This window comes from Polypterus senegalus, chromosome 3 (assembly GCF_016835505.1).
Source record: "Polypterus senegalus isolate Bchr_013 chromosome 3, ASM1683550v1, whole genome shotgun sequence".
NCBI classification, from domain to species: Eukaryota; Metazoa; Chordata; class Cladistia; order Polypteriformes; family Polypteridae; genus Polypterus; species Polypterus senegalus.
This window is the reverse complement of record NC_053156.1, coordinates 195556918-195575788: the sequence shown is the minus strand read 5'-3', so window position 1 is coordinate 195575788 and position 18871 is coordinate 195556918. Positions and strand designations below refer to the sequence as shown.

General features: G+C 37.6%; 1 long non-coding RNA gene across 3 annotated transcripts in view; it reads left to right on the top strand.

Annotated features, from left to right (window-relative positions):
• Positions 1-9203: 9203 nt before the first annotated feature.
• LOC120525765 overlaps positions 9204-18871 on the top strand; it is a 34698-nt gene continuing 25030 nt past the window's right edge. For 2 of the 3 annotated variants that reach the window (XR_005633011.1, XR_005633009.1), the window contains exon 1: positions 17831-18681. This is a non-coding gene — a long non-coding RNA (uncharacterized LOC120525765). Of the gene's footprint in view, positions 9456-17830; positions 18682-18871 lie in introns of those variants that run through there. The other variant, XR_005633010.1, reaches the window with a different exon arrangement.

Sequence of the window (18871 nt, the reverse complement as noted above, 5' to 3'; positions counted from 1 at the left end):
AAAAACACAGTACTTGAGTCTTACAAACTGTGGGCTGCCCAACAGATAGTCCATTATCTAGGAAACCATAGGTTCATTAACATGCATACAATATCTCTGAGATTACCTCTTACTCCTTAACAATGGAGAACTCAAAAATGATCTTCACAGGACTTTGCCAAGGTGAGAATAAGCCTTGTGAAGCAGATAGATAATTGTGCCTTCAACTCCAATCTTTGTCTTATAAGCAAACTGCAGTGCATCCAGGTGGTCTACCACAAGAAATCTCATACAGTGCAGGACCAGTTTCTTTTCATGATGTGAGACACAAGTGCCACTGGCCTGAAGTTATTAGGTGAAGAGGAACAGGAACAATGAAGGTTGTTTCCATAGAAGTGAAACCTTAGAGACAGACTGAACAGCTGACAGAGGACACCACAAAGTCAACACAGCCATAAAGAATATGAGGCCTGACTCCATCTGGCCTCACAGCTTTTCTTGTATGTATCTTCCTCAGCTGTCTGCTTACTTAGCCTTTAGTTATGGACCACCAATAATGATGTAAGAGATGAACATGTCACTGGCCATTCCAGCTGATGTAGTAGGGATGGTTTGGGAAGACTGGTCATTGGAAGTAGATGGCATTGGGAGGGAAAATCGATTAAAAAATTGGTTCATGGCATTAGTTTCGTTCACTTCCACTTGTAGCGCCTGAGTCCTGGACTGCTTGAGTCCAATAATACTGCAGGATTTACTGCTTTTGGAGTTTAGTCTTCACTAAACTGAGAACAACCAAAACGGATAATTCTCGGTGCTTTTGCCCTTCAACATGCTTATTAGTCCACTAAAATAATAACTGTGGTGACATAACAAGTCATTAATTTGAAGTCCTCAATATGCAAGTAAGTTAAGTCATTTTTTTAACACTAGAATCCGTGAAGCCTAGGAAAAAAAACTCATAATCCCAGCCCACCTTAACTTCCTTTGCACCTCTCCATTAGCATCTTTTGTGTTGCAAATGTGTCGATCAGAACAAGCAGCAAGCAACCTGCTATCCCACCCCCCCTACCACTGCAGCTTAAGTCACAAAGAAGCTTCTCAGTGCTCAAGTGGTTTATCTGGGAGTGAGGTACCTGGAATTGTAGAGGGTAAATAATATATTGTCATTTGAAATATATACAAGCTGAAATTTGGCAGGCTTATTCCTTACAGCTTACTTACAAAAGTTAGGCAGGTTTCATTTAGAAATTTTACGATAACGATCATAACGGTCAACAATGTCCTCCATATTGAACTTTCTTATTCATGGCCCCATCTTCACGAAATTTGGTAGGCGGCTTCCCGCGCTAACCGAAACCAATGTACATACTTATTTCGTGGTATGACGCCACTGTCAGCCGCCATATTGAACTTTCCAACGTCACTAATTCTCCAACTTCCCGTGTAGGTAGAAGGCTGAAATTTGGTAGGCTCATTCCTTACAGCTTACTTACAAAAGTTTAGCAGGTTTCATTTCGAAATTCTACGCGTAACGGTCATAACGGTCAACAACGTCCGCCATGTTGAACTTTCTTATTTATGGCCCCATCTTTGTTACTTATGGGCCCATCTTCAAGAAATTTGGTACACTGGTTCCCAACACTAACTGCATCCTACTTATGTACATATATACGTCCATAGCCTGCAGCTCGTCCACCGTGTGAGGTGGCGTTGGTCCCCATCCCAACGCTTCCCACGCTGTTGGCTGCCTGCCTATATAAGACCGCCCGCCGCTCCGGTCTCTACATTCCCTTCCTTGCTTCGCCACGGATTCACGCCTCCCTACTGATTACAGCCTTTTGTTTAATCCACGGTTTCTCCGCTGTTTTATTGTTTGTTTATTACAATTATAGTTATTGTATAGGTATTTTAGACTTACTTTACGTTTCTCAGGTACCCATTTCCTTTATCATTCCAACCCCCATTACCATGTCTATCGAGGTGATCACTATCAATCAAAGAACTGTCACTTACCGAGTGGTTTCCATGCCCGGAGATGGCACCTATCTTTTCCATTCTCTTTGTTACATATTGCACAGACAATTTAAGGCTCACTCTTGATATCCGGAGAAACATTGTGTCTTATGTAATGAATGACTGGGACAGGTTCAAGGTGTGGACTGATGACGGTACAGGAGATAATTATACTACACAGGAGCACTAGAAGAGTGAAATGCTTAAGCCCTTTACCTATGGTTCTGCATGTGAGTTGATGGCTGCCGCTTGTTCGGTTGTCGCTTTCAAGTGTACGAAATGGCCAAATATTTTACACCTTTCGACAACCGCCAATGCCTCTTAAACATCTTAGATTCACAGGTGACGATTTCAGTAGTGGACACTTTGATGTTTATGAATGTTTAAACTCTCAAAAGCTGGATGTGATTTTATCGATGAAACCGGTTGTGTGCTTACAACGCTTGACAGATGCCGAATGTCACTTCAACACAACAAATCCTGCAAATACTGTCGTAATTGAAACAAACCATGAAACTGAAACCACTTAAAGAGCTCAGCGCACAGCTTGGTCATGTTACAACCGGAGGGCCGAACTGACAACATGGTATACAAAGAGATCCTTAACAAATAATTATTGGCATATTTTCCCTCAGTTTAAAAAGGTTTAATTTTCTTCTTAATAAAAATTTTAATGCAGTACTTGCCATGGCTGGTATTTTGCTAGTTACTATTATTTAATAAAAACATACATTGATTTGAATCTGTAACAGATGGTGTCAATTTATGGTACTTGTAAAAGTTAGGTTTTTTTTTTACCAGTTCTCAGTCATGTTCATGCTACAACCCTCACACGCTTGTAGTTGAAAACAGTGTCCCGAGACTGGGACTAGGAAAACTGTGGATGTGAGTGGAGATTGAGACAATGGAACCGGAAATTATTTGATCTGGAAGGATAAAAGCTGACACACAAACGCTGGTGCGTCTGCCTTCTTTGTATCTCACTATCATTTGAATTTTATTTTATTCATTTTTATTGAGTGTTCTTGCTCATGCTGAATTAGTATGCACCTTCTGGTCCATGATGGCAAAGCCGCACTGACAAAAACAGGGAGACATAGGTTTGTATGATATTTGGAATAATTAATTTTATGACCTGTATAGTACATTTCAGAAAACGTGGCACTGATGCAACATTATTCATATTCATTTGCATACCTTCATGCGGCTGTAGTCAGTTTCCCCCAATCTTGCCCAATCTCCACATTTTGGTGCATGGTGGTGTCTAGGACATGCAGAGGAAAGAATAGTACAGAGAGGTCAGGTCTGCGCTATATACAATCATCAAATTCAAATGTTAACAGTTCCCACACACCCAAGGACTGTCCTTCCTACATTTATGATATGTTTACCTGTTGCAATGTATACACCACTCTATGCTGTGGTTGCTGTTACATTGAAGGGGTGCCTGACACTGACTGAGTTTTCTTTCCTGGGGGAAGCGAAGCTCTTAGAACAGAAGTTTGTTGATGTCGCATCCTCTTTTTCTTTTCATGCTTCTGGTCCAACAGCATTGGGGGAAAAAAAGAAAGAGACAAATATATATGACATTTTGAAGAAATCATTTTATGACCTGAATAGTACCAATCAAAAAACATTCTTGCACTAATGCAATATCATTTGAATACACTTTGTTGGTTTCTATTTAAGCAAAATAGATTTATTCTCACTGCATGCTGAAAAATGGTTGACTAGTATATAGAACAACCCAATAAAATGTTATGATTTGCTATAATATCATTTTAATTTCCACATTCCCCATCTTTCTTAAGCAGGTCTATTCGTCATCCTATAATTTCCACATATATGATCAATGACTTACTCATTTTCCAGACCTGCTAAATTCAGTGAAGCAGCACAGGAGGCTGAGGCCTATTCTAGCAGCAATAGCAAAACCTACCATTGGACAGGAACAATCACTCACACATCAGTGTCCAATTATATGACAACAGTTTTAAATGACTTTGGGACACAAGAGAAAAACAATTGAACACAGTATCTGTTACTGCACCAAAATGTTTCACATTATCAGTATTTTTTCTTAAACATGCTACCTATCCAAAACTGCTTCATCTTAAGCATGTATTATGAAGAAGCAGTGCAAACAAACTGGTAGAAGACTTATAAAAAGAAAAGTAAGACCAAGGAGAAGAGTTGGTAATGGACTGGAGGTGAAATGTGTGTACCTGCTATAATGTTTGATATTTAATAGAAAGCACCTTCCAAGCTTGTGATGTATTTGTCCTCTCACTGGAACAAACAGTGGCCCTAGTACTTACTAGATCATTGGTGACAGAACATCATTGTCAGAAGGCATGTGTGCTTTGCCTCTATGAAATGCTAACTTTGAAAACATGCAGTATGATGTTTTAGACAGCATCTTCTGAATGTAAAACTAATTCAAATCAACAACAGGAGAATACATGATATAACTAAATGAATCATTAATGGAAAAATATATTTAGTAAAAATGGCACAGGGCTACATCTGCCATGTCTTATGTTCAATAATATGATTGAAGAGTTTTTAATTTTTGCAGACACAAATCTGTGGAGCAATCTGAAGAGTTGGCTATAATTTGTTTTTCTCATCTACAGTATATGTGTAATGGGTTGTACCTACTGATGAGATTTACACTAAGAAAGCTAAAACAGTCTTCTGCTTTACTATTGCTTTGTGGTGTGAATTACCGTTTTGCTTTAAAGTCTTGTCACATTCAAGGCAGAGTGAAAGGGAACAAATGTTATAACATGTTGTTGATACACATAATAACAACAATAATTTATTTCTTGTATAACCCAAAATCTCACAAGGAATGCATCAATGGGTTTTAACAGGCCCTGTTTCATGACAGCCCCCCAGCCTTCACTCCCTAAAAAGACAAAAAAAAAAAGAAACACTTTGTATTCACACAGTTGGTACAAACTTCAGAACCTCATCAGTACAATGATCTTTGCTACTGGACTCAATCACAGTATATGTAGGTAATGGCTTAACTTTTTAGGAACATAGTCCTGTCTCTTGTTGATATTCAGATCATTCTTTTTGTTTGCTTTAAACTACACTGTATCCAACTTTTAATGTTTTTATTAGAATTTAAGGTGCAATGATTCATTAAAAATATTTCATTTTCTGGGGCCTCATGTATAAAAAGCTTGGTTAGATTCCATACTAAAATTTTGGTTACATTCAAAAAGCAAAAACCATATACCTACACGCAAAAAAACAGATTTATAAAACCGTACATACTTCACATGCACACCAAATGTTTCCGCACTAAGTTGTGCATTGCTACAGAAACCATCACAATGCGACAAACCTTTGTGGAGCTGCTCATTAGTGTGGTTGGCTACACAAGGAGTGCGATGATTTGTTTTGGCTCATGATGATGACTCGCTTGTAAGCATATTTAGACGTCCTAGAGCTGCCCTCTTGAAATTGGGTGCTGACTTAGAGACTTTGTTACAAATTTACAGATAAATCATAAAATCCCTGTTCTTTTACAGGGTTTAACGTCCATAGGGCATTTGACAACAGGGACGTTTAAGTGTGAACTAGCTGACTGGTCAGGGATCTTGCAGTCATTGCTGAGTCGTGTCAAATTGCTGTATGGCTAAACCAATTTTCACACCCACTTCATGTTTTACACAATACTAAATTTTGCATAAGAAATGACTCACACGTGTTTCTGAGTGTAAGTGAGTTTTACACATCTACCCCCTGGGATGCTATGAGAGGACTGGGACTGCTTAAATGTCTGCTTATTCTGTAATCTACCTCAGTGCTCAACCTGTGCAACTGCAGTTTAGGCATGTAATGGGTCTAAATTTAGAATTGGATGTTAAACATAAACCACAAGTATAATTCAGGTAAATCAGTATTGATAATGGTTAAGGGAGAGAAATTTAGTTTGGCTGAATCCATGAGAAATGTGGGTGATAAATGCAGACAGTTTATAAATATGGAAGATTATTCTTCTTCTTTCAGTTGCCTCCTGTTAGGGGTTGCCACAGCGGAACATCTTCTTCCATACCTTTCTGTCCTCTGCCCCTTGTCCAGTCATACCCATCACCTGCATGTCCTCTCTCACCACATCCATAAACCTACTCTTAGGCCTTCCTCTTTTTCTGTTGCCTGGCAGCTCTATCCTTCGCATCCTTCTCACAATATACTCAGCATCTCTCATCTGCACATGTCCAAACCAACGCAATCTCTCCTCTTTGACTTTGTCTCACAACCATCCAACTTGAGCTGACCTTCTAATGTACTCATTTCTAATCCTGTCCAACCTTGTCACACCCAGATACTAAGAAATGAATATTGTGCATTAATTTTTAGTAGAACTTACTACTGCAACATACTACTCAAAGGCTATTCAAACTATTCTTTATGCAGCCTTCACTTAATTAAAAATGCTGCTGCAAGAAACCTTACCATATCTAGAATGTATTGTCACATAGATCCTGTTCTTAAATCTTTAAACTGGCATCCAGTTAAGCTTAAGGCCAATTTCAAAATCCTTCTTGTTAAATATAAAGCCTTAAATGGCCAAGGTTCTGTTTACATATCTGAGCTTATTAGTACTTAAAAATCACAGTGTGCAATTGGATCTCAACAACTGGAGGTTGTGCCTATAGCCACTGCATCACAAAGTTTCTGAATATACCTACCTATATAAGTGATGCCTTCCTGTGTCAGGTTTTAAATCCAGGCCAAAGACTGACTACTTTAGTTTAGTATGTCCTGATTAGAGTATTGCAATAATTATGAAACACAAATAAAGGCTCTTGTGTACTTTATTTCTGAATAGAAGAACAGATGAGAAATAAACAGAATGATAAAGGAAAATGGTACAAAAAGAAGAATAGTACAAAAATATTTCTCTCAGCTGATGATATGGCTGTGTTTATCACTGACCCAAATGTATCATTGCTGATCTTAATAAACATACTAAAAGTCTTTTTCAAGGTCTCTAGACTTAAAATTAATCTGGAAAAAAAAACATGCTTTTTCCTGTAAACTTGTTAGCATGTAATGGATGTAATCAGTATGGGGTTGCCACGGAGCCCCAAATCCCAGACCCATTAATGCCAAACGCAGTCATGTGTTCAAATAATGGATTTTTAATCCACCAAGCACCTTTTTACAATGAAGTGGGGCTAAAACCATACACTGAACCTTTTTGCTGTCCTTCCACCGCCGGTTGAATGTTGCCCACTGCCTCATGGCGGGCTCCATTTTATCTTAGACCCTGAACAGCTTCTGGTGACCCATCATGACTTGTGGGAAGTATGTCCAGGTTGTTTGGGAACCAGAGTATTCCTCTCTCAACAGCACCCCAACAGGGCAGCACTTCCAGACTCCAGTTCCCAAGAACCCCTGCAGGTGGTCCAAGCTGAGATGCCTCTAGCAGACCACTGCCACCTAACATATGGGGAATGGAACTACTCCAGGACTCCTGCTTCTTTTGTCCATCCACTGGCACCTTTAATTTTGTCCTGAGGTCATACCATCATCCAGCTGAGATGGCCATCTGTTCTCCATGGCATTCACATGGTATATTAGAAGACTATCTCTTGATTGTTTCAGCACAGGCAATTTAATGGGGAGCATTATACAAGATATTGTTAGATGATCAGCTCTTCACTTCTCTCTAAATAGTAAAGTTAATCTAATTAAAATGAATATCTTTCCAAATTTCAATTTATTGTTTCAGAGTATTCCTAAAATTATTAATAAATCATTTTTAAAAAGCTCAACTGTATTATAAGCATGTCTGTATAAAAGGCAAAAAAGATCCATATTAAAAATTTGAGAAAAAAAAGATCAAAAGCAGAATGTGTAATTTGAGACAATGGAAAGAAGTTGAAAGTACTAAATATCCACCAGCAAGACGGGATCTGGAAAGAAAATCTTGTATGAAGTCATATCCGTGTGCTCTTCTTTGTGCCCTGGTCATTAGTAATTATGAAAACTTTACTAGAAATTTAGATTGTGCATCACTTACTCAAAATGTGAAACAAATATAGAAAACACTTTAAAGAAAAGACACGACTTTCTGTTCCTCCATTACAGGATAACTTTACATTTGAGAACTGGGAAAGAGACATCTCTATCAATATTTCAGGCAAGTAGTGTAATTCGATAATACACAACATTCATTTTTAATCAAGTTGTGCAAAACACACTGTGATTTAGCTGAAAATTGTACAATGGTTACACCTCTCCAAATTAAAAAAATCTAAAATGTATCAGGGATTAGTCCCTAATTGTGAACAATGCCTGGTAGCTTTTACCTCTCTCAGCCACATTTTGCGACTGTCAAAAATGTAAAATCTTTTGGAAAAAGATTATTTCTTATTTATTTGATGGTTTAGATTGCAACTCCTCATATGTCATTATTTTAATTTATATTAGACATGTTTAGATTATCTGGAAATAAACTGATAAACTGATCATTATTGCTTATACTACGTAGTTAGCATGCCGATTAATTTTGTGCAATTGGACCTGCATTAATCATTGGGAAATTGATCCATATAAATAAAATAAGTTGTTTTTTCTGTTTGTTTGCAAGTCACACAAAACCAACTAAACCAATTTTCTTACAATTTTAAATGCACAATTCCATTGATCCAACTTAACACCATCCAACCTCTAATCCTTAGGGACAAGCTGACAGAGATGGGAGTAGATTCATACCTGGTTACATGGATCGTGGACTATCTTACAGACAGACCTCAGTATGTGCATCTCGGGAACTGCAGGTCTGACATTATGGTCAGCAAGACAGGAGTGCCGCAGGGGACTATACTTTCTCTGGTCCTGTTCAGTCTATATACATCAGACTTCCAATACAACTCGGAGTCCTGCCATGTACAAAAGTTCGCTGACAACACTGCTATCATAGGCTGCATCAGGAGTGGGCTGGAGGAGGAGTATAGGAACTTAATCAAAGACTTTGTTAATGTAGCTAGGCATACAGACATCGTGTGTGTGTGTATGTCTGAATAAGAGAGTCATGGAGCTGCAATTTTAAGAACTGGACATTAGATGGCAGCAGAGCGGCTGATCAGGACAGGAATAGAATACAGGGGGGGACTCTGTTTTTTGGGGTGGTGGAGACGGACGGAAAACGGACTTGGAGAGATAGACTTGCAGAGGAGAATAGACTTGCGCGGAGGAATAGACTTTTGCGGAGGAGATAGACTTGCGGAGAGGAATAGACTTTAGCGCGGAGGAATAGACTTTTGCGGAGGAGATAGACTTGCGGAGAGGAATAGACTTTAGCGCGGAGGAGAGAGAGAATCGACCTGGAGGAACCGTTGTGAGGAGGGATTTTATCGAAGCTTCGAGGGGGCCGTTGGGGATTATCGGATCGCTGAGGAGTGTCTGCAGCCCGCGTCTTCCAAAACCCAGGAGTGGTGAGCTGTGTATCACACAATTATCCCTATCTTTACATTACTCTATTGTGGCCACCTATTTGGAGAGTCCAGTTGGAGGACAGATATCTTTTCGATGGATTACAAATGCTCCATTTGGAGATAGAGCGCTCCAACGATAGAAACAAAGGGCCCCAACGCCGTTTTCTTTTTGTTTGTTTTCCTGGTATCACTGGCCAGTGAGGTGGGAGGGGAAAAACGTTTCCTGGGGGACTGGGAGCATAAAGGGAGCTTTTATTACATACTGCTTGTTTAGAGGCACAGGTTATAGGATTGTATATATTATATTGCATAAGATACTTATTACTGTTTATTAATTTTCACTGCACTGTTGTTAAGCTTTTATTCTATTTTCTTTGTTTGGGACTCCATTCAGTGGAGGGTGGCTCCTTTGAATAAAATTGTTGTTGTTGAAACTTTCCCTGTTGGTGTGTTGGACTGGGGACCTGGTGGAGTGTGCCACTGAGACGGAAGAAGACCTGAGTAATTATAATATATCAGCAGCACCCTAGGGTGTCATTGCTACATTAAGTCTGAACACCAGCAAAACCAAGGAGCTGGTGGTGGATTTTAGGAGACCCAGGGCCCTCCTGGACCCCATGATTACCAGAGGTGACTGTGTGCAGAGGGTACAGACCTATAAATACATGCTCTGTGCAATAGAGGACAGAGCCGACTATACATCCTTAGAAGACTGGTGTCCTTCAACATCTGCAATAAGATGCTGCAGATGTTCTATCAGACGGTTGTGGCGAGTGCCCTCTTCTACGTGGTGGTGTGCTGGGGAGGCAGCATAAAGAAGAAGGACGCCTCACGCCTGGACAAACTGGTGAGGAAGGCAGGCTCTATTGTAGGCATGGAGCTGAACAGTTTGACATCCGTGGCAGAGCGACGGGCGCTGAGCAGGCTCCTGTCAATCATCGAGATTCCACTGCATCCACTGAACAGTATCATCTCCAGACAGAGGAGCAGCTTCAGCGACAGACTTCTATCACTGTCCTGCTCCACTGACAAACTGAGGAGTCATTCCTCCCTCACACTATGCAACTCTTCAATTCCATGTTATATTACAAGCAGGTTTAGAAAATGGATGGCTATTATACTTAACCATTGGAATGAGATTCAGGCTGTGGAATAAGGCCAGTGGCTGCCTGCTCCGTGTTGGTCTAATGTGCAGATAGGAATTTCATTGCAATGTGAACACGTGACAATAACTCTAAAATTAACCGATGACACTATATTTTTTATCAAAGCAAAATCTTACATTTTTAAAAAGCTACTGCTATTGTACATCATCATATTGTTACTAAGTGCAATACAGATAATCCATGATAAAACAGAATTAAAAGCAATTTTTTAAGCACATGCTGAATTGCTGTTCAAAATATGTTAGATGAAATACAATTAAGGAGAGTGTTGGTGACTTTTCTGTTTATTGATGGTAGATTTGTGGGGTCAAACACTTAGTTGTGAAACCACACTAAACCAGGAAATATAAAGAATTAACGTTCATAGTTCCAATATGTATATATAAAAATACACACACACACACCCACACATCAAGCACGCACTAGGGACAATTTAGAATCGCCACTGCACCTTGCCTGCATGTTTTTAGACTGTGGGAGAAAACCGGAGTGCCTGGAGGAAACCCATGCAGACACGGGGAGAACATGCAGGGAGGACCCAGGAAACAAACCCAGGTCTCCTAACTGCAAAGGCAGCAATGCCACCATGCCGCCCTATATATATATATATATATATATATATATATATATATATATATATATATATATATATATATATATATATATATATATATATATAACAAATTCCCAGCTCATGGAAGTAGAAAAATTAATAGTTATCAGAGAATCATGAATGATAGATGGGACACAAGTATTTCAGCCATCAATGAAAAAAAAATCAACATTAAAAATATTTGCTTTCTTACCTTCACTCATCCAAAAATAAAGAAAAAAAATCTAATTTTCTTTGCATGGAAATGTGCAGAGCGTCTTTATATTTTGACCAGATTTCATCAGTATTATTCTAAAGTACATCTATTGGCCTCCTGTCAGTGTCTCTGCTAAACGTGTTATTTTAATTGGTATAGGGTTGTGTAGCACAGAGGGTCTCTTTCCATTACTAATTCCATTACTAATAACTCTCTCTTTAGGGTTAGGGTAGGAGTGGAATTTTGATTTTGTTTAAATTGTGGATTACAATTGTTACTGCAATCAATGGGATTGATTGTGTTTCTGATTAAATAAGATTGGATATTACAACATTTCTGTTCTGTTTCTAATGTATATTTTTGGAACTTCTACTTTGTTTGTCTTCTTGGTATCCAGCTGTGGCACTTGGGGCCACTGCTCTGCTTTCAGGATGTTTTCTTACCCATGGGAAAGATAACAGAGATGCTGGGAGGCTTAGAATTCAAGGATGAAAGGATTTTTCATCTTATTAGACTGTCCATCAGAAACTCATGTAATACTGTAGAATATACAGGAGGGATGCACAGCCATTTGGCTGATTTACAGAACTGTGACGGTGTCTGACTGTGAATAGGACTTTGTGTTATCACAAACTGTGAACCCCCAAGAGTTTTATCTTCTCCAGGGACCTGAGTAAAATTTTCATTTCCTTCTCCTTTTTTGTCAAATGGCTGTATCTCAAAAATAATATTAATAGACACTAAATATTAGGCCCACATATTATTAAAACATGTATGTTTACCTGCTAATTACATTAATAATAATTTAATAATGTTTTGAGTTCAAAATCTATATAAAAAACATTAAGAACGAGAAGCCTCAAACAAAATAATGAAACAAACACTATTTTTGCAAATTATTAAGAAGAAAGCCAACCTCCACCAACTCCATTACTCTAACTAATATTTAAAATTTCCCTCTATAACTTACTTGAACTGCTTTCTAAATAAAAACGTTAACTTTTTATAAATTACAAATGCTTGTATTAGTGCACTTTCTGATGCTGTCTAGAAGACAGGTTGTTGATGGCATAACAAAGCTCTGATTGCAGATTACCGTCAGTGAGACATGTCTGAAAAAGTGAATTCGGCACATTGCAGAGAAAGATTGCAGACTTATAAGATGCCTTGTTTTCCAAAAGAAAGGTCCTGGGTGACACCTTTGATGTATAGACCATGCTATGTGCCACCCTAAGCTCACAAGAGGTAGAACCATAACATTCTCAGTTTAAATACAACTACTGTATTACACAGAAAATATGATTAACTCCAAATTCAGAAATTATTTATCTACAAAGACATGCCTCATCAAGTCTTACCATTTAAAATCAAGATATGTTATTTCAACATTGCTTTCTTTTGTAAATGGTGCAGTTGTGGTTATTCATTACATTTGTTTTAACATTAGAATTACCAAAGCATACGAAAAAACCTGTAAATCCACCCCACCTTAGATCCCTTCGCACCTCTCCATCAGTGTCTTTTGTCTTGTAAATGTGCTGATCAAGACAAGCAGCCTACTATTCCACCCCCCATCACCAGCCCCCACCACCGCCACATAACAGGCACAAAGTTCTCCCAATTCCAGCCTTGATTATCAGGGAGTGAAGTGCTGGAGTTTTAGAGTAGAAATAATAGACTGTTATTTGGAACACATGCATCTCATGTGTGTTCAGTTTCTACAATATTCTGTGTAAACACATTGTTAAAACAGAAATGTTTTTCATATTTTAGTAATAACTGACAAAATGTAGACATAAACTATGTAATTTGTGAAGCCTGTAGTACAAAGATCAAATAAACACTTTCACAAAAGGTTTAAGAATAATACAACTGGTGCAGTGGTAAGAATTGCTGACATATAATCAAGAGTCCACCGGTTCAATCCTGACTGCCTCGTATAATTACTATTTTGAGTAGTGAGCTGCTCTTATTGTTAACATTATACAGCAAAAATACATTTGATTTGCGTCTGTAACAGCCGGTGTAAATTTACAGTACTAGTAAAAGTTAGTGTTTTCTTTTCACTTTTATTCTCTCAGTCATGATCACGATACATACTACCCCACTCCCTCCAAGGGATCGGACGCTGTTAGTTTTTATTTGAAACTGGGAATAACTGTAGATGTGAGTGGTGTTTTGAGACAATCGAACAGGAAATTGTCTGATCTGGATGGATAAAAGCTGACACACAAACGCTGGTGAATCTGCCTTCTTCCTATCTCATTGTCACTTTTTTATATTCAGTTTTATTGAGTGTTAATGCTCATGCTGAATTAGTATGCACCTTATGGTCCATGATGTCAAAGCCACACTGACAAAAAACAGAGACATAGGTATATATGATATTTGGAATTATAATCAAGGCATGAGCTAGGAGAACTTTGTGCCCGTTCTGCAGTGGTGGGGGGATGGACTAGTACACTGCTTGCTGCTTGTCTTGATCGGTACATTTGCAAGACAAAAGACGCTGACGGAGAGGTGCAAAGGAATTTAAGGTGGGCCAGTTTTTTCGTAGGCTTTGGTAATTCTGCTGTTAAGAACTGAGGTTATCTGTAAAAAACTAATTTTATATTCTTGGAATAGGTTTCAGTCTCCAGTGTCTCTGGATTGGATTAAGTATTTCTGGATATTTTAAAGTATGATTGTCTTTATTTTTAAAGAAATAAGGAAAAAATAATTAAGGGATTATGAACTAGCATATAAAAGTTATTGTATTATCTCACTTCTGTATTATCGAAAATAATCCTTCTTTACTCAAAAGATTTAGGGGTAGGCTAAAGAGAAATGTACAGTATTGGCAATGGCATATTGTTGGCATTAAAAATTACTTGCAATCATTTTAATATCAGTTGTTAGATAACTCAACTTTATGGCTATTACTTCTAATGCCGCTTTTACAGCATTACAAGTAATTGATTATAGTGAGATGCCACAATTTAATCAATGATTAATATGTTATTTTAACATGCAAAGGTTTTCTTATTGAAAGATGTTAAGTCATAAAATGTCAGCCAAGAATTGGATCTTATTCAATAACAAGAAAAGACTAGAATATTTTCACTTAAGACAGCAAAATAATGTAATGGAATGGTCAATTTGTAGTCCAGAATTCCTTGTGGAGTGGAGTTGTGGCTTTCCATAGGAACTGGACAGATAAGACAAGATATGTAATTTGTAAAGTTGAATATACAGCCTAAAGACTGAATAGCAGTTATTCTGAAGTAGTCAAACAAATATAAAGAAAATTATGAACCTTGGACTGCTAAAACAAAAATTTCTAGGATGTGCAACTGCACGCGGATGAATTACCATAAATATTCATACATCCCATGAGTTTGAAAATATTACACACTTTAGTTCAGGCAATGCAGCATCTAACACAGAGTTAACTGCAGACATTATATTTCCTCCAGACCTTAAAAAGGGGCCTAAAGGTTTTTTCACTCTTAGAATAAGTGTTGTAATTACCATAAAAAATACTCAAGTATGATATTAATGTCATGACCACAGGGTGCTGATAATGTGCTCATTTCCTTTGGTTAGTCATTCTTAATCATGGAGTGTGAACAATAGTTGCTGGTTTTAATTTCAGGTATTGTCAAAATCAGTTGATACCTAATGCCTGTGTTGGAGTCTTCCACTTAATCATTTTCAGTGATCAGTCCACTCACAGCCCTTGAGATCTGAGGGGCTTTAATTTGAAGATTTTAAAGCCGGAGTTGGGTATGTTGGGTGGCATTTTGATCTAGATGTTGTTTATCAATTCCACAGTCATGCACCAGTGATCAAATTTAATTGCCACTCTAGTCTTCAAAAAGAAACCGTTTGTCCCTGACCTTGCAGCGATGCATAACCAGGAGCAACATCCCTATCTCTATCAATAAATCAGTCAATCAGGACATCCTTTAAAAGAATCTTATAAAAGTAATACTTTACAAAAATGCTTTACAAAGCAGTTAAGGCAACACATTAGAAGCCTCTTAGCGCAAATATATAATTCCAGATATACTGTATATAATAAAATTAACAGGAAATATCATAAAAGATGCAATTTACAGAAGCAGTATAAAATGAATCTGAATCTTAAGCCCAATTGTTGCTGACTGGTAAGTGAAAGTTAAATAAAGGTTAGTATTCTGTGTCTATGGTGGCGCAGTGGTAGTGCTGCTGCCTCGCAATAAGGAGACCTGGGTTCGCTTCCTGGGTCCTCCCTGCATGGAGTTTGCATGTTCTCCCCGTGTCTGTGTGGGTTTGCTCCAGTTTCCTCCCACAATCTAAAGACATGCAGGTTAGGTGCATTGGTGATCCTAGATTGTCCCTGTGGTGGGCTGGCGTCCTGTCTGGGGTTTTTTTTCCTGCCTTGCGTCCTGTGTTGGCTGGGATTGGCTCCAGCAGACCCCCATAACCCTGTAGTTAGGATATAGCGGGTTGGATAATAGATGGATGGATTTTGTGTTAACTGGAAGAGAATATTTTAATATGTATTGTTATTTGCCTAACTTTTTAAAATATTTTATTTTATGTTTTCTGGGAAAATTATGGCATTTATGTAATTGTAAGATACCCGAATTTGCAAAATTGTTTCAAAAGTCTTTATCTAAAGGTATATAAATGCTGTTGATTCTTTTTAGAACAATACTCCTAGTTCAAAGTGATATGTGTGTTACTTTATTTTATAGCACAGGCATTACTTCACACATAATTCCATAATTGTATGTAGTTTTTAATAAAGTTTAGCATATTTTAGTGTTCATTATATCTCATATCTGCTGCTGTGCCTCAGCGGCCATATAGAAGTTTAATTGAAAAGAGGTGAAAGCTTACAGCAACAGAAGGCAGCAGGAACATGCTATATTAGTGAGACAGACATGTACGTATGCCACATCTTAGCCTTTTAATTTGTGGAAATATTCATAAACAATACAGCAGTACAAACAGAAAATCATCTGCCCTTGTGATACTAATATACTGTTAGAACATCAATCAGAACTATTTTTGACAAGCCTAAGCAGAGTCATCTCCCCTTCTGACTTGGGAAAGCAGCACTTTCACAACATTTCAACAATTGGAATGCAATGAGAAACAGTGAACCAGGTTTCAGTCTGTTTGTCTGTAGTTAAAGCGTAGACATAATATTCCAGCACAAAATTATGTTTTACTTTTACAAATCACTTATTCTTTAAGGGTTAATACTGCTTAAGTGTAATAATGTTTGTCCAGTTTTCAGCTTTAGACTTAGTACTCTAAATGCCATGCTAATACTCCATTTCTACTTGAAATGAGGTGTAACTGTATTCATATTTCCACTAGTTTTCCTTACTGTCAACATTAATTCACACAACAATGGACATGTTAACTTTGTATCACATTACAGCAACTCAAAATTGTCAGATTTAATTTTGATCTTATTTTTGCTATATTCTATAGAGCACTGCAAGGTCAAAAAGACCACTTATTAATTATTAATTAAAACTCCTTTTAAGAGGTTTGACAATTTTCTTTGTAAATGGAGGTAAGTCATCTTTCCTTTAGTAAGTTTATAAAACAACTCAGATCTTATAACATTTTAAATTTGCTAAAAATATATGTCATCAGCTTCTTCTAGGTGAATTATGCTATAGTGTTGTATCTGTGTTTTTTCTGCCTCATGAATACTGTGTTACATAACATTCAAAAATAACAAAATAACATTATAAAACAAAAACTATTTCAAACACACTCCAATCCGATATATATATCTGTTGGGACCAGAGACTATTCTTGTAGAACTGGGTTTAAGGCAGAACTGAGCTCTGAAGTCCATGCAGCACCAGGTTATAAAATATTAATGAGAGAAATCATTCATTTAGGTCTTAGCTAAAGATGAAAATAGTGTTAACCTATTCTGTGATAATAAAATGTATACACAGTATGTTTATGAAACGGTAAAGAGTGCTTTATTGTTTTAATTATTTTCTATAATTTAGCACCATAGCTCTTAGCAATTAGTTTAATTCTGCTTTAGATTTTGGGGGCAACTCAAAAATAAGAGTAGTTCTCTACTGGCTTTTTCATGTCTAGAAACCATTGCTACATTTTAAAATTTTATTATAAAAATTTCTAGTCTAGATGTACCATTTTCCCTTTGTAAAGTTATAGAAAAAGGTATTCTGAGAATATTACATAGATGAACAAACTTTGGACATGAGCATAACACCTGCCATTCTGTAATTTTATCAAGCCCTTTTCCTCTAATGCTTAACACTCTTAAATGTCTGGCAAAGGAATGGAAATAAAATTGATTCCTATTACCAATATGCTACTAGGGTACTCATGGGTCATAATTCCCATGTTAAAATAAACAGACAGACAGACAGACAGACAGACAGACAGACAGATAGATAGATAGATAGATAGATAAAATGCCAGAAACACGCTCTACCTTAAACTCTAGTTCATTATGATCAACAGCTGGTGCTCATTTATTAATGTCAATAATCAAGATATCTGACAGCACTGTGTAATGTTTTAACAATCTGTTCATTCATATTACCAGAGGATTACAGTAAATAGTGCTTCAAGAATCACACTACATGTAACATCTTCTGTGAGGATGGTTATATTTAACATATCATTCTCCAACCCAGATTTACCTTTATGAATGGAGGGAGCCTATCCTATCAGCAGCACTGAGTGCAATGCAGCAAACAGCCCAGGACAGACTACACAGTCTACTCACAATGGACCAACTTGAAATTGACACTTAAACACATTCACACAGTTTTTCATCTATGTGCATATCAAGAGGACACTGTATGTATGAGACAATAGCACCAACCATCATATTTCATTTGGGTATGAAGAAGATGCCATTCTATTTGCTAATTACATATAATACTTTGATCTGGCAGTGAATAAAAAAAAATACTTCTAATTACACCATACATTCTGAATTATGTCATGTATGCATGTCTGAGGATCACCTTGCCAACTCTGATCAGGTATGTAATACTATCCCAGGGTAAGAGGAAGCACTGTCCCCAACTGTCTTGACTCTTCTCTTCGCAGCTCAGAGAAAACAGCCCAGGAATCAGAGTGACCATGCCCCCATCAAGCCCACACGTCATGGGCCTTTGTCCAAAATATATAAAACAGCCCATCCCCAGAAGGTAGCTTTTCACTAAGTGTCCTGAACTCAGAGCAGAATGAAGCTTTCAGCTAGACACAAAGGTATCTGAATGCTTTTTTTGTGTTATAACAACCCTGTGGGTACATTTATTTCTTTTCTTTCCTTTTTTACTTCATATTTCACCAAAGGAAATTAAACTGGGTGGTGTGGTTAGCACTCCAATTGCTTTTGGGACTGCACATGTCATTCTGTTTCACTATTGAAAATTTACTCCTAAAACAGTAGTCCACA